Source organism: Oncorhynchus clarkii, chromosome 1, assembly GCF_045791955.1.
Source record: "Oncorhynchus clarkii lewisi isolate Uvic-CL-2024 chromosome 1, UVic_Ocla_1.0, whole genome shotgun sequence".
NCBI lineage: Eukaryota > Metazoa > Chordata > Actinopteri > Salmoniformes > Salmonidae > Oncorhynchus > Oncorhynchus clarkii.
The window spans coordinates 6,333,889-6,358,989 of NC_092147.1; positions in this window are offsets into that span (position 1 = coordinate 6,333,889).

Sequence of the window (25,101 nt, forward strand, 5' to 3'; positions counted from 1 at the left end):
ATTTCTCTATAATGTTGTGCACAAATGTGTTAACATCCCTGTTAGTGACCATTTCTTATTTTCCAAGATAATCCATCCACCTGACAGGTGTGGCATTTCAAGAAGCTGATTAAATAGCATGATCATTACACAGGTGCACCTTGTGCTGGGGGCAAAAAAAGACCACTCTAAAATGTGCAGTTGTGTCACACAACTCAATGCCACAGTTTTGAGGGAGCGTGCAATTGGCCTGCTGACAGCAGGAATGTCTACCAGAGCTGTTGCCAGAGAATGTAATGTTCATTTCTCTACCATAAGCCACCTCAAATGTCATTTTAGAGAATTCGTCAGTACGCCCAACCAGTCTCACAACTGCAGACCACGTGTATTGCATTGGGGCGGCAGTGTAGCCTAGTGGTTAGAGTGTTGGACTAGTAACCGGAAGGTTGCAAGTTCAAACCCCTGAGCTGTTCTGCCCCTGAACAGGCAGTTAACCTAGGCCGTCATTGAAATTAAGAATTTGTTCTTAACTGACTTGCCTAGTTAAAAAAAAAATAATGTTTTTTTATTGTGTGGGCAAGCGGTTTGCTGATGTCAACGTTGTGAACAATGTGCCCCATGGTGTCATGGTTCCACCTGTCAGAGGCAACCCTAGAGACTATAATGATACTCAGGCTTTTTCAGTTACTAATTATGATTTCCTTTTAGAGAGGTGTGTTATCTGTTACCCTTTGCAGAAGCTTGATTTTTTTTTTGCTGTCTGCATTTGTCTCCTGAGTAGTTATCAAGTCTTAATGTTTGTTGTTTTCCCGAGTTTTCCTTTATACTTAATATTGAACTTTTTCCCCAGTAAAGTATTTATGTTTATTCTTAACCACTGGTTCCTCACCTGGTTCCCTTATCTGCTCTTGTGTCTTACCTCACCACAACACAGCAAGCTTCTGCCTCCAACATGGACCCAGCAGAGATCGACCAGATCAAGAACGTTATAACCCACCAACGCCGACAGAGATGGTCGCCTCGCTTCGCGTTCCTAGGAAACTAAGCAGTTTTTCGTTTTTTTATGTGTTATTTCTTACATTGGTAATCTTAGGTTTCATTACATACAGTCGGGAAGAACTACTGAATATAAGAGCAACGTCAACTCACCATCAGTACGACCAGAAATATGATTTTCCCGAAGCGGATCCTGTGTTCTGCCTTTCACCCAGGACAACCGAATGGATCCCAGCCTGCGACCCAAAATAAAAACGTTGTAAAAGAGGGAAACGAAGCGGTCTTCTGGTCAGACTCCGGAGACGGGCACATCGCGCACCACTCCCTAGCATACTTCTCGCCAATGTCCAGTTTCTTGACAACAAGGTTGATTAAATCCGAGCAAGGGTAGCATTCCAGAGGGACATCAGAGACTGTAACGTTCTTTGCTTCACGGAAACATGGCACACTCGAGAGACGCTAACGGAATCGGTGCAGCCAGCTGGTTTCTTCACGCATCGCGCGGACAGAAACAAACATCTTTCTGGTAAGAAGAGGGGCGGGGGCGTATGCCTTATGGTTAACGAGACGTGGTGTGGTCACAACAACATACAGGAACTCAAGTCCTTCTGTTCACCTGATTTAGAATTCCTCACAATCAAATGTTGACCGCATTATCTACCAAGGGAATTCTCTTTGATTATAATCACAGCCGTATATATTCCCCCTCAAGCAGACACATCGATGGCTCTAAACAAACTTTATTTGACTCTTTGCAAACTGGAAACCACATATCCTGAGGCTGCATTCATTGAAGCTGGGGATTTTAACAAGGCTAATCTGAAAACAAGACTCCCTAAATGGAATCAGCATATCGATTGCGCAACCAGGGCTGGTAAACCTTGGATCATTGCTATTCTAACTTCCGCAACGCATATAAGGCCCTCCCCCGCCCTCCTTTCGGAAAAGCTGACCACGACTCCATTTTGTTGCTCCCTACCTACAGACAGAAGCTAAAACAAGAGCTCCCGCGCTCAGGTCTGTTCAACGCTGGTCCGACCAATCTGATTCCACGCTCCAAGACTGCTTCCATCACGTGGACTGGGATATGTTTCGCACTTCATCAACATTGACGAATACGCTGATTCAGTGAGCGAGTTCATTAGAAAGTGCATTGAAGATGTTGTTCCCATAGCAACGATTAAAACATTCCCAAACCAGAAACCGTGGATTGATGGCAGCATTCGTGTGAAACTGAAAGAACGGACCACTGCTTTTAACCAGGGCAAGGTGACCGGAAACATGACCGAATACAAACAGTGTAGCTATTCCCTCCGCAAGGCAATCAAACAAGCTAAGCGTCAGTATAGAGACAAAGTAGAGCCGCAATTCAACAGCTCAGACACAAGAGGTATGTGACAGGGTCTACAGTCAATCACGGACTATAAAAGGAAAACCAGCCCCGTCGCGGACCAGGATGTCTTGCTCCCAGAAAGACTAAACAATTTATTTGCCCGCTTTGAGGACAATACAGTGCCACTGACACGGCCAGCAACCAAAACCTGTGGACTCTCCTTCACTGCAGCCGACTGTGAGTAAAACATTTAAACGTGTTAACCCTCACAAGGCTGCAGGCCCAGACGGCATCCCCAGCCGCGTCCTCAGAGCATGCGCAGACCAGCTGATTGGTGTGTTTACGGACATATTCAATCAATCCTTATCCCAGTCTGCTGTTCCCACATGCTTCAAGAGGGCCACCATTGTCCCTGTTCCCAAAAAAGCTAAGGTAACTGAGCTAAACGACTACCGCCCCGTAGCACTCACTTCCGTCATCATGAAGTGCTTTGAGAGACTAGTCAAGGACCATATCACCTCCACCCTACCTGACACCCTAGACCCACTCCAATTTGCTTACCGCCCAAATAGGTCCACAGACGATGCAACCTCAACCACACTGCACACTGCCCTAACCCATCTGGACAAGAGGAATACCTATGTGAGAATGCTGTTCATCGACTACAGCTCAGCATTTAACACCATAGTACCCTCCAAACTCGTCATCAAGCTCGAGACCCTGGGTCTTGACCCAACCCTGTGCAACTGGGTACTGGACTTCCTGACGGGCCACCCCCAGGTGGTGAGGGTAGGTAACAACATCTCCACCCCGCTGATCCTCAACACTGGGGCCCCACAAGGGTGCATTCTGAGCCCTCTCCTGTACTCCCTGTTCACCCACGACTGCGTGGCCATGCACGCCTCCAACTCAAACATCAAGTTTGCGGATGACACTACAGCGGTAGGCTTGATTACCAACAACGACGAGACGGTCTACAGGGAGGAGGTGAGGGCCCTCTGAGTGTGGTGTCAGGAAAATAACCTCACACTCAACGTCAACAAAACTAAGGAGATGATTGTGGACTTCCGGAAACAGCAGAGGGAGCACCCCCCTATCCACATCGATGGGACAGTAGTGGAGAGGGTAGTAAGTTTTAAGTTCCTCGGCGCACACATCACAGACTAACTGAATTGGTCCACCTACACAGACAGCATTGTGAAGAAGGTGCAGCAGCGCCTCTTCAACCTCAGGAGGCTGAAGAAATTTGGCTTGTCACCAAAAGCACTCACAAACTTCTACAGATGCAGAATCGAGAGCATCCTGTCGGGCTGTATCACCGCCTGGTACGGCAACTGCTCCGCCCACAACCGTAAGGCTCTCCAGAGGGTAGTGAGGTCTGCACAACGCATCACCGGGGGCAAACTACCTGCCCTCCAGGACACCTACACCACCCGATGTCACAGGAAGGCCATAAAGATCATCAAGGACAACAACCACCTGAGCCACTGCCTGTTCAACCCGCTATCATCCAGAAGGCGAGGTCATTACAGGTGCATCAAAGCAGGGACCGAGAGACTGAAAAACAGCTTCTATCTCAAGGCCATCAGACTGTTAAACAGCCACCACTAACATTGAGTATCTGCTGCCAACACAATGACTCAACTCCAGCCACTTTAATAATGGGAATTGATGGAAATTGATGTAAAATATATCACTAGCCACTTTAAACAATGCTACTTAATATAATGTTTACATAACCTACATTACTCATCTCATATGTATATGTATATACTGTACTCTATATCATCTACTGCATCTTTATGTAATACATGTATCACTAGCCACTTTAAACTATGCCACTTTGTTTTAATACCCTACATTAATCATCTCATATGTATATACTGTACTCGATACCATCTACTGCATCTGGCCTATGCTGTTCTGTACCATCACTCATTCATATATCTTTATGTACATATTCTTTATCCCTTTACACTTGTGTGTATAAGGTAGTCGTTTTAGAATTGTTAGGTTAGATTACTCGTTGGTTATTACTGCATTGTCGGAACTAGAAGCACAAGCATTTCGCTACACTCGCATTAACATCTGCAAACCATGTGTATGTGACAAATACATTTGATTTGATGATTTGATTTGATTTGGAGCACCACTGCACAGCAAGAACAACTCTCCCAAATATCAGAGACTTTACAGGCACTTACCGACTTCCTCCAACCACTGCACACCCCCAACCCAGGTGGAGCCACTGCCCAAGTCTCAGTGTCCAGTGCACCAGTCATCGCGGTAGACCCCCCAGCGAATCTGCACCGGGAACCCAAAATACCAGCCCCCGAGCAGTATGACAGCCATCTGGGAAGATGCAAGAGGTTCCTCAATCAGTGCTCTCTGGTGTTCGAGCTACAGCCCTACTCGTTCCACACAATAGCCTATATCGTCTCTGTAATCTTGGGAAAAACCCTGGCATGGGCAACGGAGGTGTGGGAACAGCAGCCAGTTCCATATCAGCCTTCACTTCTGAGTTTCGACGAGTCTTCAACCATCCAGTCGGCAGACGAGAAGTGTTGATCTGACTATTCCACCGCCGCCAAGGGAACAGACCAATGGCCGACTTCGCTATGCTTTCCGCACCCTCACCGCCGACAGTGGGTTGAATACAGAGGCACTGGTCACCACCTTCCACCAGGATCTGTCTAACTCTATCAAGGATGAACTGGCCTCTCGGGAACTGGGAGAGAACCTCGAGTCCCTGATAATGCTGGCAATCAACATTGACAACGGCATCCGAGAACAAGTGAGACAACGGCCATTTGACACCACCCCATTATCCCGGTTTCCCAAGTACCCCAAGCCCCCTAAGCCAAGCACTGAGGAGGCCATGCAGATAGGACACACACGTCTGATCCCACAGGAATGAAACAGGCGCATGCACGAAGGCTACTGCCTCTATGGTGGAGGCCTCAGCCATCTTTGTGCTACATGCCCAGAGCTGATGGGAAACGGAGTGGCTCGTCACGACAAGGGGAGACCCTGACGAGCTGTGCAGTGACTCCCAGGCTACCCAGTCACTATCTGTTATTACCTTCGACACTCCACTGGGACAACCATCAGCACCAAATTCAAGTCTTCTTGGACTCTGGGGGCCGCGGATAATTTAATTGATCAGGGTCTCACCAGAAAAGTACAAATCCCCCTGCCTGAAATGCCCCATCCCTCTGCAGATTGAAGCCCTCAATGTACGCCCCATCGTCTTCGGGCAGGTGGAAAATCAGACCAAGCCCATTCAACTGCAGGTCAGGGTGAAACACTCAGAGACTCTTAGCTTTCTTTTGATAACTTCTCCCGAGATCCCCCTTATCCTAGGGTACCCCTGGTTAGTGCAACATAACCCACTATTCTCCTGGTCCACGGGACACTTACTAGACTGGGGAAAGAACCACCAGAATAAATGCATAAGACCCCACCAAGCTTTGCCATGCCCCCCCCCCCTGCATCCATTGAAGCCCAAGACTTCTCCACTCTCCCTCCCGAATACGTCAACCTCTAGCAAGCCTTGAGTAAGATGCAAACCGTCACCCTCCCTCCTCATCGACCCTCAACTGCACCATAGAGCTCCTGCCTGGCTTCACCCCTCCCCGGGACCGTCTTTACTCCCTCTCGGCACCTGAAGCAGCAGCCAGCTGCCTTTAACACCCCTAGTGGCCACTAAGAATATGTCTTCGAAGCATTGGTCTATGACACTCTTAGGGGCATGTTGAATCGTTTCATCTTTGTTTACCTTGATGACATCCTGATCTTCTCCAAGACGCTTCCAAAACACACCCTGCACATCTGCCAATTCCTGAGACGCCTCCTGCAGAGTCAGCTATACGTCGAAATAGAGAGGTGTGAGTTCCATGTATCCCAAGTGTCCGTCCTGGGCCACATTATCTCTATCCAAATGGACATCGGGTTTGCCAATTTTTACTGATGTTTTATACTCGACTTCGGTGGGTTGGCAATGCCTCTCACAGCCCTAACCCGGCAGACCCAGACCTGTTTTTGCTGAACCCCTGCTCCATCCTCTGCCCATCCTCAACTGGCCCTGGTCCCACCTGTCCCTAGACTTAATCACGGGGTTACCTCCATACCTGCGACTATCCTGGTGGTCGTCGATTGCTTCTCCAAGGCAGCCCATGTCATCGCCCCACCCAATTTGCCCTTGGCCAAGGAGACAGCCGACCTCATGATTAACCATGTCCTTCGACTACACGGACTCCCCAAGGACATTGTCTCGGACCGTGGTCCCCCCCACCCCCTGTTTCCTGAACAAGAGATCGAAAAGGGGTTCTCTCAGCAGAGGCATTCATTCTACGATGTCGCCGCACATGGACCAGAGCACAATTGTCCTTGCACCGCTCCTCTGTACGACAACAACACAAGGCTAAACGGCACTGAAGGCTCATTTGGCTCCTCTGAACGGGTCAATGGGTGTGACTGTCCACCTGTGATCTTCCCTTAGAAGTGGAATCTCGGATGTTCGCCATGTGCTATGTAGGACCATTCAAGATCCTGAGTTGCATCAACCCGGTCACCTATCATCCCCAGCTCCCCAGGTCAATGAGAGTCTGTCCATCCTTCCATGTCTCCCGTCTGAAGCTGGTAAGGACCAGTCCCTTCTCCACCAGCACACCTGGCCCTCCACCTCCTCGATTGGTTGACAGCCTCCCAGCCTACACCGCCCGCCGTCTGCTGGAGGCTCGTCGGGTCCAATTTACCCTGCATTACCTGATAGACTGGGAGGGCTATGGCCCATGGAGCGGGCGTGGGTGCCTGCCCGGGACATCCTGGACCTGGGACTTGTTCGGAACTTCAACCAACTACTTGGGGGTCAACCTGGCTCCGCGGCTGGAGACGCTCCTAGAAGGGGAGAGTCTGCCCTAGAGACTATAATGACACTGTTTTCAGTTACTAATTATGATTTCCTTTTTGAGAAGTGGTTTTTCTGTTACCCTTTGCAAAAGCTTGATTAATTTGCAGTGTGCGTTTGTCTCCTGCGTGAAATATCGAGTAATAGGGTTTGTTGTTTTCCAACAGTAGGCACAAAGTTTTACCCAGTGAAGTATTTAAGTTTATTCTAAACCACTGGTTCCTCGTCTGATTAGATTATCTGCTCCTGGGTCCTACCGCACCACATCACACATGGTGGTGATGGGGCTATCTTTTGGGCAGGCATAAGCTACGGACAACGAAAACAATTGCATTTATCGTTAGCTATTTGAATGAATAGAGATACCGTGATGAGATCATGAGGCCCATTGTCGTGCCATTCATCCGCCACCATCACCTCATGTTTCAGCATGATAATACACGGCCCCATGTCACAAGGATCTGTGCACAATTCCTGGAAGCTGAAAATGTCCCAGTTATTTCATGGCCTGCATACTCACTAGACATGTCTCCCATTGAGCATGTTTAAGATGCTCTGGATCGACATGTGTTCCAGTTCCCGCCAATATCCAGCATTGAAGAGGAGTGGAAAAACATTCCACAGGCCACAATCACCAACTCTAATGCGAAGGAGATGTGTCCCGCTGCATGAGGCGGTGGTCACCCCAGATGCTGCCTGGTTTTCTGATCCATGCCCCTAATTCTTTATTTATTTAATTAATTTATTTTTTTACCCCTTTTTCTCCCCAATTTCGTGGTATCCAATTGTTTTAGTAGCTACTATCTTGTCTCATCGCTACAACTCCCGTACGGGCTCGGGAGAGACAAAGGTTGAAAGTCATGCGTCCTCCGATACACAACCCAAGCGTTTATTTTCTAATAGCTCTGAGCCCTATGAACTCTGAGGTTGAGGTCAGGGCTCTGTGCAGGCCAGTCAAGTTCTTCCACACTGATCTCAACAAACCATTTCTGTATGAACTTCACTTTGTGTACAGGGTCATTGGCATGTTGAAACAGGTAAGGACCTTTCCTCCAAACTGTTGCCACAAAATTGGAAGCACAGAATCGTATAGAATGTCATTGTCACGCGGTAGCGTTAAGATTTCCCTTCACTGGAACTAAGAGCCCTGAACAATGAAAAACAGCCCCAGATCATTATTCCTCCTCCAACAAACTTTACAGTTGGCACTATGCATTGGGGGTGTTAGCGTTCTCCTGGCATCCGCCAAACCCAGATTTGTCCGTCAGACTGACAGATGGTGAAGCCTGATTCATCACTCTAGAGAATGTGTTTCCACTGCTCCAGAGTCCAATGGTGGCAAACTTTGCACCACTCCTGCCGACGCTTGGCATTGCACCTGGTGATCTAAGGTTTGTGTGTGGATGCTCGGCCATGGAAACCCATTACATGAAGCTCCCGACAAACAGTTTTTGTGCTGACTGTCACGCCCTGGCCTTAGTATTCAGTGTTTTTGTTAGTATTTTGGTGAGGCCAGGGTGTGACATGGGGATTTATGTGGTTTGTTTTGTCAAATCAAATCAAATCAAATCAAATGTTATTTGTCACATACACATGGTTAGCAGATGTTAATGCGAGTGTAGCGAAATGCTTGTGCTTCTAGTTCCGACAATGCAGTAATAACCAACAAGTAATCTAACTAACAATTGCAAAACTACTGTCTTATATAAGGGGATAAAGAATATGTACATAAGGATATATGAATGAGTGATGGTACAGAGCAGCATAGGCATTGTCTGGGGTTGTTATGGGATTGTGGTTAGAGTAGTACTCTAGGTAAGTCTATGGTTGCCTAGAGTGGTTCTCAATCAGAGGCAGGTGTTTATCGTTGTCTCTGATTGGGAACCATATTTATGCAGCCATATTCTTTAGGTCTCTTGTGGGTGATTGTTCCTGTCTTTGTTTGTGGCACCAGATAGGACTGTTTTGGTTTTTTCACGGTTCTTGTTTTGTAGATTGTTGTATTTTCATCTTTATTAAAGATGTACAAAACTAACCACGCTGCATTTTGGTCCGCCTCTCTTTCCCCAGAAGAAAACCGTTACACTGACGTTGCTTCCAGAGGCAGTTTGGAAGTCATTAGTGAGTGTTGCAACTGAGGACAGGAGATTTTTTTTACATGCAACGCGCTTCATCACTCAACGGTCCTGCTCTGTGAGCTTGTGTAGCCTACCACTTCGCTGCTAAGCCGTTGTTGCTCCTAGGTGTTTCCACTTCGCAATAACAGCACTTACAGTTGACCGGGGAAGCTCTAGCAGGGCAGAAATTTTACGAACTGACTTGATGGAAAGGTTGCATCCTGTGACGGTGCCACGTTGAAAGTCACTGTGCTCTTCAGTAAGGTCATTCTACTGCCAATGTTTGTCTATGGAGATTGCATGGCGGTGTGCTCAATTTTATACACCTGTCAGCAACGGGTGTGGTTGAAATGGCCGAAGCCACTCATTTGAAGGGGTGTCCATACACTGCTGTACATGTATTGTGAAAGAATGAATGAATGAATTAAAAAATAAATATATGTTATGTAAAATGTTATTTTGCACGCAGGCCAAAGACAACTCATTTGTATCTGCAGGATGTGTTTTTTGGCAGTTCATTTAACGCTCTTGTCATTGTCGTTGATGTCAATCATTTATGTAAAAGGTCATGTTTACAATAGAGTTTGCTAAATTAGGGTTTTGATTCAGTCAAACATATGTGGGCAATGTTTATTGTTACTATGGAAACATTTTTGTGGAAGAACTTTTAATCATTTGTTAAGTGGAGTGGCTGTTGAATATATGACAGATGGTTAAAGAACGATGCTCTTGGATTTGTGAATTGATCGCCCCCCATCTAGGGTGACCTAAACTGGGAAATTGCTTAGTTCACTGCCTCATTTAGGTCAGTTGAGGATGCCTGGTCTTTCTTTAAAAGTAACTTCCTCACCATGATAAGCATGCTCCGTTCAAAAAATGCAGAACTAAGAACAGATATAGCCCCTGGTTCACTCCAGACCTGACTGCCCTCGACCAGCACAAAAACATCCTGTGGCGGACTGCGCTAACATCGAATAGTCCCCGCGATATGCAACTGTTCAGGGAAGTCAGGAACCAATACACACAGTCAGTCAGGAAAGCTAAAGCCAACTTCTTCAGGCAGAAGTTTGCATCCTGTAGCTCCAACTCCAAAAAGTTCTGGGACACTGTGAAGTCCATGGAGAACAAGAGCACCTCCTCCCAGCTGCCCACTGCACTGAGACTAGGTAACATGGTCACCACCGATAAATCCATGATTATCGAAAACTTCAACAAGCATTTCTCAACGGCTGGCCATGCCTTCCGCCTGGCTACTCCAACCTCGGACAACAGCTCCCCCCCCCCCCGCAGCTACTCGCCCAAGCCTCTCCAGGTTCTCCTTTACCCAAATCCAGATAGCAGATGTCCTGAAAGAGCTGCAAAACCTGGACCCGTACAAATCAGCTGGGCTGGACAATCTGGACCCTCTATTCCTGAAACTATCCGCCGCCATTGTCGCAACCCCTATTACCAGCCTGTTCAACCTCTCTTTCATATCGTCTGAGATCCCCAAGGATTGGAAAGCTGCCGCAGTCATCCCCCTCTTCAAAGGGGGCGACACCCTGGACCCAAACTGTTACAGACCTATATCCATCCTGCCCTGCCTATCTAAGGTCTTCGAAAGCCAAGTCAACAAACAGGTCACTGACCATCTTGACACTAATCGATAAAAGTGATGCATCATAATAATATCAAACTTATTGCTATCTAACCTCCAAACGAGCTTCAATGCCATACAGCACTCCTTCCGTGGCCTCCAACTGCTCTTAAACGCTAGTAGAAAAACGATGGATCTACAAAGACAATATTCAGCGTAATGTTACTTTACTCCGTTTGAGTGACATGATTAATCCTACTTAGTTAAGTCTGGGACCTTAAGCTAGTGGTGCTTTTATGCTGTTATGAGTAAATGGCCTTGTCCGAGACAGAATGGCCCATAGAGCCTAAGTCCTGTTAACGTAGCGTGAGGAAGCTTGATGTACAAGTACACCTTCTGAACAGGGTGCTAGTCTATCGGATTAAAAAGTGCCACATTTGATAGTGTTACATTGTGTCTACAGTGATATTGCAATTAGCTCTTGGATTCAAACTACAGTTCAAGAGCGTCTGTTGATAACCATCTTGAAATAGTGGAAATGGGTTACTGTCCTGATAAATACGTTGACAGGCAGATTTTGTGTTGTTTCAAATTGGGTTACATTTGCAGCAACCATTCCTAAAACACATGAAGACATCAAAGCTGTCAGTCAGACATCAGCTAGCGCCTTTACCAGAAGCCAAAAGATTAACTCTGCACTTACATAAAGCATTTAATCAATCTATTTACCCTACCTGTCAATATAGAGCTTCATGACTGCTAGCAGTGAGCATGAGTGTTTAGCGAGGTTGTGATCTTCGCATCCTGATCTGTGTGAGTGAGATCACGCGGCTGGCTCCTGTAGAAGGCACTAATCCCTAAACCAAAGAGAATCTGTGTGGCCTGGCAGCCCGTCGCTGTGTCAGTCGCTGGTCCACCAAAGTGTTCTTTGGCGGCGGGCCAATTTCTCCAGGGCTCCTGCTGTCTTCGCCCTGTTCTCTCCTGCCCAGCCCTATCCTCCCAGGGGATCTTCCACACCTCCCCCTGCCTGGCCTCCGACTGACGGCTCCTCAAGGCCTCTTCGTTTCTGCACAGTCATCATAGTTCAGTGTCAAAGCTGCTCAAACACTACCAATCTCCCCCCTTATCACCCGGCTCTAAACACATACAGCACATCCTAAATTATTTGTAAATATATAAATAAAGATAAAGATGAGCAAAAAAAGGGCTATATTGAATGATCAAAATGTTTTGAAAATTATATTATTTTATACTAGTACAATTGCTCAGAACAAGAGATTTTATTTAACAAAATAGATACTTAAAAGAAAAAAAATTTAAGATAGGTGTCAACATTATTGGCAACCCTAAAGATTCTTATAAATATAATCAAATAACACCTGCGTTATCGTTCTACTGTGAGTTTATCTCAGTTTAATGAAGTGTATTATGACCTTTCATGGCTTCTTGAGGTAACGTGCATGTAAAATCCCATTGTCATCCATCACCACAGGGAAAGGCAAAGAACTCACAAATGAAAAGTGACAAATGGTTGTTGGCTCTCATGAATCAGGCAATGGGTACAAAACAACAACTGATTTAAAAAATATATATACAGTGCCTTGCGAAAGTATTTGGCCCCTTTGAACTTTGCAAACTTTTGCCACATTTCAGGCTTCAAACCTAAAGATATAAAACTGTATTTTTTTGTGAAGAATCAACAACAAGTGGGACACAATCATGAAGTCGAACGACATTTATTGGATATTTCAAACTTTTTTAACAAATCAAAAACTGAAAAATTGGGCGTGCAAAATTATTCAGCCCCTTTACTTTCAGTACTTTTTTACTTTCACTATCCAACGTAAGAGAGAGTTTTCTATCTTTCTCAGATCATAAACAAGTTCAGATCTTTACCATTTCTGGATACACTGAATGTACAAAACAGTATGAACACTTTCTACGACATAGACCAGGTGAATCCAGATGAAAACTATGATCCCTTAATGATGTCACTTGTTATAATCCATTTCCATCAGGATTTTTAAGCCTTGAAACAATTGAGACATGAATTGTGTATGTGTGCCATTCAATAGAATGGCACACTAACACAATTTTTAAGTGCCTTTGAACAGGGTATTGTAGTAGGTGCCAGTCGCACCGGTTTGTGTCAAGAACTGCAATGCTGCTGGGGTTGTCGTGCTCAATAGTTTTTGGTGTGTATCAAGAATGGTCCACCACCCAAAAGACATCCAGCCATCTTGACACAGCTGTGGGAAGCATTGGAGTAAACATGGGCCAGCATCCCTGTGCAATTCTTTCGACACCTAGAAGAGTATGTAGAGTCCCTGCCTCGATGAATTTAAGCTATTCTGACGACAAAAGCAGGCTGCAACTCAATATTAGGAAAGAGTTCTTAATGATTTGTATGTTCAATATCTAAAGAAATCCACACTCTTTCCCACACGTACAGACCCCTAGACTACATGCAGTATATGCAAATTCAATGGAGATTTAAGAGTGAGTCATTTTACAGTGTTTTCTCTCTTTCTCAGATTTTAAATCTTAATAATTGTCTGGACCAATATATATCAAAACAATATATTAAGAAATCCACACACACACACACCCAGCCATTTTACACCACCGTCAGCTACTGCGCCCATAATTCAGTATGTGAAAATAGCTCAAATATTTCTGACACACCCCGAACCTTTAACGCTACCGCCAGTGCTAAGATTTACCATTGTGTTTGGTAAATATACAGCCCCGCTGGAGAATTTGCATTTTTTTTTTTTAAAGCTGCTGGACCAATCACAGACTAGCCTGTCGTGGCCAAGGAGGATAATGTCATTCACTAAGCAAATTTCAAGCATTTTTGGAAATAGTTTGTTGGGGTTTTACAGAGAGGTCTAATTTATGCTCTGGCCACAACTACAAGTAAAGGACAACATTGTTTGGGTATGAGCAAACAGAATATGAGCTTTTAATTTTTTTTTTTTTCACTAGACATTTACAGTGCCTTGCGAAAGTATTCGGCCCCCTTGAACTTTGCGACCTTTTGCCACATTTCAGGCTTCAAACATAAAGATATAAAACTGTATTTTTTTTGTGAAGAATCAACAACAAGTGGGACACAATCATGAAGTCGAACGACATTTATTGGATATTTCAAACTTTTTTAACAAATCAAAAACTGAAAAATTGGGCGTGCAAAATTATTCAGCCCCTTTACTTTCAGTGCGGCAAACTCTCTCCAGAAGTTCAGTGAGGATCTCTGAATGATCCAATGTTGACCTAAATGACTAATGATGATAAATACAATCCACCTGTGTGTAATCAAGTCTCCGTATAAATGCACCTGCACTGTGATAGTCTCAGAGGTCTGTTAAAAGCGCAGAGAGCATCATAAAGAACAAGGAACACACCAGGCAGGTCCGAGATACTGTTGTGAAGAAGTTTAAAGCTGGATTTGGATACAAAAAGATTTCCCAAGCTTTAAACATCCCAAGGAGCACTGTGCAAGCGATAATATTGAAATGGAAGGAGTATCAGACCACTGCAAATCTACCAAGACCTGGCCGTCCCTCTAAAGTTTCAGCTCATACAAGGAGAAGACTGATCAGAGATGCAGCCAAGAGGCCCATGATCACTCTGGATGAACTGCAGAGATCTACAGCTGAGGTGGGAGACTCTGTCCATAGGACAACAATCAGTCGTATATTGCACAAATCTGGCCTTTATGGAAGAGTGGCAAGAAGAAAGCCATTTCTTAAAGATATCCATAAAAAGTGTTGTTTAAAGTTTGCCACAAGCCACCTGGAAGACACACCAAACATGTGGAAGAAGGTGATCTGGTCAGATGAAACCAAAATTGAACTTTTTGGCAACAATGCAAAACGTTATGTTTGGCGTAAAAGCAACACAGCTCATCACCTTGAACACACCATCCCCACTGTCAAACATGGTGGTGGCAGCATCATGGTTTGGGCCTGATTTTCTTCAGCAGGGACAGGGAAGATGGTTAAAATTGATGGGAAGATGGATGGAGCCAAATACAGGACCATTCTGGAAGAAAACCTGATGGAGTCTGCAAAAGACCTGAGACTGGGACGGAGATTTGTCTTCCAACAAGACAATGATCCAAAACATAAAGCAAAATCTACAATGGAATGGTTCAAAAATAAACATATCCAGGTGTTAGAATGGCCAAGTCAAAGTCCAGACCTGAATCCAATCGAGAATCTGTGGAAAGAACTGAAAACTGCTGTTCACAAATGCTCTCCATCCAACCTCACTGAGCTCGAGCTGTTTTGCAAGGAGGAATGGGAAAACATTTCAGTCTCTCGATGTGAAAAACTGATAGAGACATACCCCAAGCGACTTACAGCTGTAATCGCAGCAAAAGGTGGCGCTACAAAGTATTAACTTAAGGGGGGTGAATAATTTTGCACGCCCAATTTTTCAGTTTTTGATTTGTTAAAAAAGTTTGAAATATCCAATAAATGTCGTTCCACTTCATGATTGTGTCCCACTTGTTGTTGATTCTTCACAAAAAAATACAGTTTTATATCTTTATGTTTGAAGCCCGAAATGTGGCAAAAGGTCGCAAAGTTCAAGGGGGCCGAATACTTTCGCAAGGCACTGTATATATATAACACTTACCATTATTAGGGCAACAATTAAAACCACTGAAACGTGCCTGGTAGAGGACCCATGTGTATCTAGTCCCCATAGTGAGGAAAATGGTTCGGGCAGCAAAGAAAAGTCCAAGAGCCACAGTTGGAGAATTTCAGAACTTGGTCGCATCTTGAAGGTCACTGAGTCTCTAAATCTGCAATTAGAATTACACATGCCAATAGGCTAAGGGAAGGGTTATCATAAAAACAGATGTAAACACCAGGAGTTTTCTGAATGGTTTTTGGCACTTGGATTGGAACACGGTTCTATGGTCAGATGACATGAAAATAAAGCTCTTTTGCCACGCAAACCAGTGGTGGGTTTGACCTCGAATAAATGGATGCATGTGCAGAAAAGAACCTCATACCTACTGTAAAATATGATGGTGGATCTTGTGATGTTATGGGGTTGTTTTGCTTCCACCGGCCCTCGGGCCCTTTGCTAAGGTCAATGACATCACGAACTCTACCAAGTGCTGGTTGCAATAACCCCCAAGCACAAATCAAAATCAATGTTTTTGCAATGGCCATCTCAGTGTCCGGACCAGAACCCCATTGAAAACCTGTGGTTTGATTTGAAGATGGTGAAAGGATATCAAGAATCTGGAAATATTCTGTACGGAGGAATGGTCTAAGATCCCTCGCAATGTGTTCTTCAATCTCATAAAATATTTTAGAAAAATGGCTAAGTGCCGTCCTCGCAGAAGGGGAGCGTGCACGTTGTATTGAAAAAAGGGGTGCCATTAATTTTGACACTTAGTAATTGTTTTTGTACTTATTATTAAACAAAATAACTTTCTCTGAGCAATTCTATTAGTATAAAACAATAATAATAGTATTTGTGTTTTCTGCATTTGTTGTTGTTGCAGGGGCGTTTGAGGAAAACATCCCAAAACTCTTTATTTGTTTTTAGGGCTTGTGTCATTTTCAATTTTCCAATGGTGTTTGTTTGCAGTAACTGACAAGCCACACATCTCACAGAAAACACTTGGCAAGGACAGTTGTTTTGATCTTCTGAAACACTTGATTTATAAGAGGTTGAGAGAGAGCTATTAACTGTAGAATCGCTGGGCCTTTCAGCCTATACGGTAGGGAACCCTAGGAGACCTGTGGTTATTAAGGGTAGGGAACCCTAGGAGACCTGGGCTCATCCTGTGAGATCTGTTTTGAGAAGTCATCTGAGGTATTTGTTCTGGGTGGAGACGATGGTTTGGGCTAAATAAAGGGTGGAAACCCAACAGGCTGCCTCGAGTTGGGAAAAAGGCCTTAGGCGTCTGACTAGCGCAAATTGGCATCAAATAAAAGGCTTTGTCTTTTAGGATACACTATTAGTTTAGGTAATGTATTTTTGGAAGATTCCACATAAACAGCAATCTGAACAGGATCAGTAAGAAGACTTTAACATGCCAGAGATGCACATTAAAAAGGCATTGTAATCTGCACACTGCGGTTCAAGAATTTTGCTGTGCCATTTCTTACTATGTCATCCTTTTTTTTGTCCAAAGTTACCAGTATTATTCACTAAATGTCTGCATTCAACACAACGGAAAATGAGCTAAAGCAGAAACAGACCTTCACACAGGCTAAACCAACATGGTTTATTAACCAAAAAAGGTGACACCATCGCATCTTTGAAAAAAAAAAACCTGGATTGTTCTTCGATGGGTTTGAGTGGAAGGTTTTGTCACTAACACTTTCCATGAAAACAAAATTAAACAAATGCAATGAGGGAATCAGGGGGCCGGTCGAGTCAGACTGAGTCAACCAAACCAATCAGAGGAAAGATCTTCAAAACAAACTTTCACCAGCTGAGCCTGCTTAGCACATTGCGGTGGCGTGTTGAAAAGATAAGTTTGGATTGAGGAAAAAGAGCCCTTGAGCAGTCGTAAAGGGATACTTCCTTCCTAGCGGTTTGTTTCTAGTCAGTTACTAGGACTTAATTACTTTAAAAAAATGTCCTAACCCTCTCCATTTGTTTGCAAGAAATGATGTTTAGGAACGTTGAGCTTCACCCAATAGCAGAAAAGTACCACGAAGCCACCAAGGACTTCATGTAAATGTGCCTTCCGTGGAGATGATACATTTTAAAATGCACTTAGATGCTAGCGAAAGCATGAGAACCTTGGTATCCTGCTGGTTTAAAACTTCCCCCATTGACCCCACTTATTTTGAGTTTGCCAGTTGGTTGAACATTGTTGTAATCCTATAATAATCGTGGTACTTGTGAACATTTGGGGACACCACCTTCACCAATCAATAGACCTGCATTCATCACTCCATATTTACTCAATGTTAACTGAGGAGAGGAAATGGATGTCACTGTTACCGCCTTGCTTGGTAACCCACAACCTAACTGGGAAATTATCTCATAGTAGAACAACAGGAAAAAGTACATCGATGGCGAACGTATAGGAAAGTATTTCTTACAAATATTGGACTAATTTGGAACCAGACAATGTCTTCCACCACCCTAACATGACACAGACTGTTACAGTAGTCACCACACGAGTATCACAGAGATGGAAGTGAATCAGGTTTTAATCATCTAGCTACAGTGTCACTAATCACAATGCGACTACCGGTGTGACTACCGCAGGGTCTAAGCCACAAAAGATCCTACACAGAATTGCTGTGACTACTGCATGGTCTAAGCCACAAAAGATCCTACCCAGATGGTAGAGGTGTAATTATGAACGTGTGTTTCATCAGCGAATCGCCAAGCGGTACGTCCAGGTTCAGAAAGCTTCTACCGTCAAGACATAAGACTCCCGAACAGCTAACCAAATGGCTACCCGCACTATTTGTATTGACACCCCCCCCCTACCCTATTTTTACGCTGCTGCTACTCTGTTTATTATCTATGCATAGTCACTTTACCTACATGTACATATTACCTCAATTACCTCGACTAACCGGTGCCCCCACACATTGACTCTGTACCAGTGACCCCTGTACATAGCCTCGTACTGTTATTTTATTGTTGCTCTTTTAATTTGTTATTTTTCAAAAAAAAAAATCATTTTTTAATTTTTTTTTATTGTTTACATTAGTTTATTTAGTAAATACTTTCATTAACACTTATTTTTTCTTAAAAACTGCATTGTTGGTTAAGGGCTCGTAAGTCAGCGTTTCGCTGTAAGTTCTACACCTGATGTATTCGGCTCATGTGACAAATCACATTTGACCTGATTTGATTAGAATTTAGTGCAGTTTGTCACATGGACATATTGTATGAAAATAATAAATCAACACGCGTTTTTATCGACATGATTTATTGGTCCACTATTAGATGTTTGATTGAATATTTTTAAATATTTAAATATCGTAATTTAATATCGTGTCATTTATACATCGTACCAAAAAAACTACATTCAGAGTCACAAGCCTGCATGAAAAACACGTTGTTCCCTGTAGAAAAGTGAACACACAACTTTTTTTTACACCTTCACATTTCACTGACGGGACACGTCAATGACTAAAACACCAACCGTGCAAATAATGAAACAGTCTGTCCATCTGTTCACTTTGTTTTTTTTGCAAATTCAAAATGTATTCTTTCTTCAAAACATCAAAGTACACGAGGGCGGTCTTGCAGTTCAATGTGCGGCCTGCAAACAGACAGCAGGCCCGTGGTGGTGCGTGCACTGTATCCCCAAGGCCTCATTTGGTTCCATACAGCCGTCAGTCAAACAAGCAGTAGTTGGGCAAGTTCTCCCACGTCGAGTAGGCATCCCGATATCTGGATAAACAAAGGTTACATAAAGCAATCCCTTAATGATCCAAACTGTTTATTTCCACTGAGCTAGGCCATTTACATGTCGCCAGGCTTGACCAGGGATAACTTGAAACAGACTATGGTTTTCATGTCGCCAGGTTGGACCAGGGATAACTTGAAACAGACTATGGTTTTCATGTCGCCAGGTTGGACCAGGGATAACTTGAAACAGACTATGGTTTTCATGTCGCCAGGTTGGACCAGGGATAACTTGAAACAGACTATGGTTTTCATGTCGCCAGGTTGGACCAGGGATAACTTGAAACAGACTATGGTTTTCATGTCGCCAGGCTGGACCAGGGATAACTTGAAACAGACTATGGTTTTCATGTCGCCAGGTTGGTGCCAGGGATAACTTGAAACAGACTATGGTTTTCATGTCGCCAGGTTGGACCAGGGATAACTCAGACTATGGTTTTCATGTCGCCAGGCTGGACCAATAACTTGAAACAGACTATGGTTTTCATGTCGCCAGGTTGGACCAGGGATAACTTGAAACAGACTGGGGTTTTCATATTGCAGGGCGGTGCCTGGTCCCTGCCTTGCGACATGAAAGCCATAGTCCATTTTGAAGGTGATCCATGGTCACCCGCCTTGCAACATGAAAGCCATAGTCCATTTCAAGGTGGTCCCTGGTCCCACCTGGCGACATGAAAACCTTCTTATTTTCCTCCCTTGTCATTCGGAACAGAGTGTCTCTGCTTTGCATCGTCTCTGTTTCCTACCTGTTTTTGTACCTCCTGACATGCAGCTGTTGCCCTCCCTGGACTCTAGACAGTGCAAAGTCCCGTGATCAACTCCAATTATGTTTAGTGTTGCTCTGTGTATTGCTCCCACCGCCACCACTGTGTTTGGGGGGGGCGGGGGGGGGTCTGTTACTGTTATTCAGAGCAGCCTCAAATGAGACCAGCCGTCTATGTAGTACACTGGTGAATCTGACCAGAGCCCCAGTGAAACATGTGGAACAGATTACCTGCAATGACTTTGAGGAAGTTCAAAAGTGAATGACTTTAGCGAGATGTGGTTGGATCCTGGATTAGATCATGTTGATTAGGATCATATTAGAATCAGATATTTTCCAATCTCCATGGAGCAAAGTCGGTGAGAGATTCTGCTAAATGCTATTTTTCCTTTCCAAGGGTACAGCCACCCAGATATTTTTTGTCAGGAAACGACAATGGTTTATCAACGGGGGTCAATGGAGAAGATTTTCCGTTAAAAAAACGCACATTAAATCAATCATTTTATTTATGCGACTCGTCCAAAACAGGTTTACTTGAATTGAACTTCAGATGGATAAAAACAGACAACAGAAGAATGCACAAAGTATATGATTTGATCCATGTTTACGTGTCTGTGTGTGGCTGTAGCCTATCTGGATGCTACATGCTAACTGGATGCTACATGCTAACTGGATGCTACATGTAAAGTTGGAGGGAAGTGACACATGGTCGGCGTCCCGTAAGCACTCAAGCAAAGTGAGTGCTTACACTTGACCTGACTTGATAAGGTGGTCCTTTTCCACAGGGAGTGGTGTGAGTCTGATTTGGAACACAAAAGAAGTGGAGGGTGTGACTGCTAGATATCAAGTAGAGGGAGGGCCGGGAGGGGCAGATTAGAGGGCAATGTCACTATGACTGACTGGCTTCCTGTACACTAAACCCTTAAAACTAAGTATTCTGTCATACTCACTTCCTGTCTCTTTTAATACAGTCATGTTTAAACTGTGAAGGCTGAGATTAAATGTATCCTCAGTCAAATAAAATGTCTGGGATTATTCAAAAGTATGTAATTGAAACGCATTCAACCAACTCAAATTATAATCTCCTTTTATTTTAGAATTATTATTTTAGATCACTAGTACATACTATGTAACAATGTGTAAATAACAATGTGTGTCCATACTGGTACATGTAACTACCTCCACACCATCATGGGTTTCTCTTTATTTTGACTGTTTTCTACATTGTATAATAATAGTGAAGACATCAAAACTATGAAATAACACATATGGAATCATGTACTGTAGTACCTAAAAAAGTCAAGTCAAAATATATTTTACACCCTTTTGCTTGATTACAGTTTGGCACACTCTTGGTGTTCTCTCAACCAGCTTCATGATGTAGTCAACTGGAATGCATTTCAATTATTAACAAGTGTGCCTTGTTAAAAGTACATTTTGTAACGATTGTCGTTGGTGGAAGAAGGTGAGGACCAAGGTGCTGCGTGGTATGTGTTCGGCATTTTATTAAATATAATTGAACACTAGATAACAAAGTAACAAAAGGTAAACCGAAACAGCTCTGTCAGGTGCAACACACTAAAGAGAAAATAACTACCCACAAATCATAGTGGGAAAACAGGATACCTAAGTATGGTTCTCAATCAGAGACAACGATCGACAGCTGCCTCTGATTGGGAACCATACCAGGCCAAACACAGAAATACAAAACCTAGAACAAAAACATAGAATGCCCACCCCAACTCAAGCCCTGACCAAACTAAAACAGAGACAAAACTAAGGTCAGGACGTGACAGTACCCCCCCCCCCCCCCCCCCCCCCCCAATGGTGCGGACCCTGGCCGCAAAACCTAAACCCATAGGGGAGGGTCTGGGTGGGCATCTGTCCGCGGTGGCGGCTCTGGCGTGGGACGTGGACCCTACTCCACCATAGTCTTGGCCCACTTAAGTGGCGCCTTTGGAGCGGCGACCCTCACCGCCGACCTCGGACTGGGGACCCTTGCAGCGGGCCTCGAATAGACGGGCGACTCTGGCAGCTCAGGACAGACGGGCGACTCTGGCAGCTCAGGACAGACGGGCGACTCTGGCAGCTCAGGACAGACGGGCGACTCTGGCAGCTCAGGACAGACGGGCGACTCTGGCAGCTCAGGACAGACGGGCGACTCTGGCAGCTCAGGACAGACGGGTGACTCTGGCAGCTCAGGACAGATGGGCGACTCTGGCAGCTCAGGACAGACGGGCGACTCTGGCAGCTCAGGACAGACGGGTGACTCTGGCAGCTCAGGACAGACGGGAGCACCTGTAGGGAGGAGACGGAGAGACATCCTGGTGCGGGGGGCTGCCACCGGAGGCCTGATGCGTGGAGGAGGCACCGAATAGACCGGACCGTGGAGGCGCACTGGAGGTCTCGAGCACCGAGCCTGCACAACCCTACCCGGCTGGATACTCCCCGTAGCCCGGCCAGTTCGGCGGGGTGGAACAGACCACACTGGGCTGTGCTGGTGCACCGGGGACACCGTGCGTAGGGCTGGTGCCATATACCCCGGCCCGAGGAGACGCACTGGAGAATAGATGCGCTGAGCCGGCTTCATGGCACCTGGCTCGATGCCCACTCTAGCCTGGCCGATACGAGACGCTGCGATGTAACGCACCGGGCTATGCCTGCGCACCGGGGACACCATGCGCCTCACGGCATTACACGGTGCCTGCCCAGTCCACCTCTCTCCACGGTAAGCACGCAGGTCTCCTACCTGACTTCGCCACACTCCCCATGTGCTCCCCCCAATACATTTTTGGGGCTGCCTCTCGTCCCAGCCTCGCTGCCGTGCTGCCTCCTCATACCACTGCCGCTCAGCTTTTGCTGCCTCCAGCTCTGCTTTGGGGCGGCGATATTCCCCAGCCTGTGCCCAGGGTCCCTTGCCGTCCAGAATCTCCTCCCATGTCCAGGAGTCTTGAGATTTCTGCCGCTGCCCGTTACCACGCTGTTTGGTCCTTGGTTGGTGGATGATTCTGTAACGCTCGTCTTCCTCCTCTTCTGAGGAGGAGTAGTAGTAGGAAGGATCGGAGGACCATGGTACGTGTTCATGGTGATAATTATTACACTCAGAACACTAAAACAAAAAAAACGAAGAGAATGAAACGAAACAGTCCTGTCTGGTGACATACACATAGACAGAAAACAATCATCCACACCACACAGGTGGGAAAAGGCTACGTATGATTCTCAATCAGAGACAACTAATGACACCTGCCTCTGATTGAGAACCATACCAGGCCAAACACAAAAACACCACATAGAAAAAGGAACATAGACAACCCACCCAACTCACGCCCTGACCACTAAAACAAAGACATAACAAAAGAACTAAAGTCATAACGTGACATGGATTATTAATAAACATCTTGAACTCTAACCATCTGCCTCCTGTGTCTGCATCTGGGTCTCGCCTTCTGCCCTTATAAGATAACCCTATCTGGTAAAAGACCAAATCCATATTATGGCAATAACAGCTCAAATAAGCAAAGAGAAATGACAGTCCATCTTTACTTTAAGACATGACAGTCAGTCAATACGGAACATTTCAAGAACTTTGAAAGTCTCTTCAAGTGCAGTCGGAAAAACCATCAAGCGCTATGCTGAACTGGATCTCATGAGGATCACCACAGGAAAGGAAGACCTAGAGTTCCTTCTGCTGCAGAGGATAAGTTCCTTAGAGTTAACTGCACCTCAGATTGCAGCCCAAATAAATGCTTTACAGATTTCAAGTAACAGAAACACCTCAACATCAACTGTTCAGATGAGACTGCATGAACCAGGCTTTCATGGTCGAATTGATGCAAAGATATCACTACTAAAGGACACTAATAAGAAGAAGAGACTTGCTTGGCCCAAGAAACACGAGCAATGAACGTTAGACCGGTGGAAATCTGTTCTTTCATCTGATGAATCAAAATGTGAAATTTTTGGTTCCAACCATCATGTCTTTGTGAGAAGCAGAGTAGGTGAACGGATGTTTTGTTTTATGTTTTTATTTCACCTTTATTTAACCAGGTAAGCTAGTTGAGAACAAGTTCTCATTTACAACTGCGACCTGGCCAAGATAAAGCATAGCGGTGCGACACGAACAACAACACAAAGTTACACATGGAATAAAGAAACATGCAGTCAATAACACAATATAAAAAAGTCTATATATAGTGTGTGCAAATTAGGTAAGATACGGGAGGAAAAACAATAAATAGTGGTGAAATAATAACAATTTAGAAATTAAACACTGGATTGATAGATGTGCAGAAGATTAATGTGCAAGTAGATATGCTGGGGTTCAAAGGAGAACAAAAAAATAAATAACAGAATGGAGATGAGGTCATTGGATTGTATATTTACAGATGGGCTATGCACAGGTGCAGTGATCTGTGAGCTGCTCTGAGAGCTGGTGCTTAAAGCTAGTGAGGAAGATATGAGTCTCCAGCTTCTGTGATTTTTGCAATTCGTTCCAGTCGTTGGCAGCAGAGAACTGGACGGAAAAGCGGCCAAAGGAGGAATTGGCTTTGGGTGTGACCAGTGAAATATACCTGTTGGAGCGCGTGCTACGCGTGGGTGCTGCTATGGTGACCAGTGAGCTGAGATAAGACGGGGCTTTACCCAGCAAAGACTTAGATGACCTGGAGCCAGTGGGTTTGGCGACAAATATGAAGCGAGGGCCAGCAAACGAGAACATACAGGTTGCAATGGTGGGTAGTATATGGGGCTTTGGTGACAAAACGGATGGCACTGTGATAGACTACATACTATTTGCTGAGTAGAGTGTCGGAGGCTATTTTATAAATGACATCGCCGAATTCAAGGATTGGTAGGATAATCAGTTTTACGAGGGTACGTTTGGCAACATGAGTGAAGGATGCTTTGTTGCGAAATAGAAAGCCGATTCTAGATTTAATTTTGGATTGGAGATGCTTAATGTGAGTCTAGAAGGAGAGTTTACAGTCTAACCAGACACCTAGGTATTTGTAGATG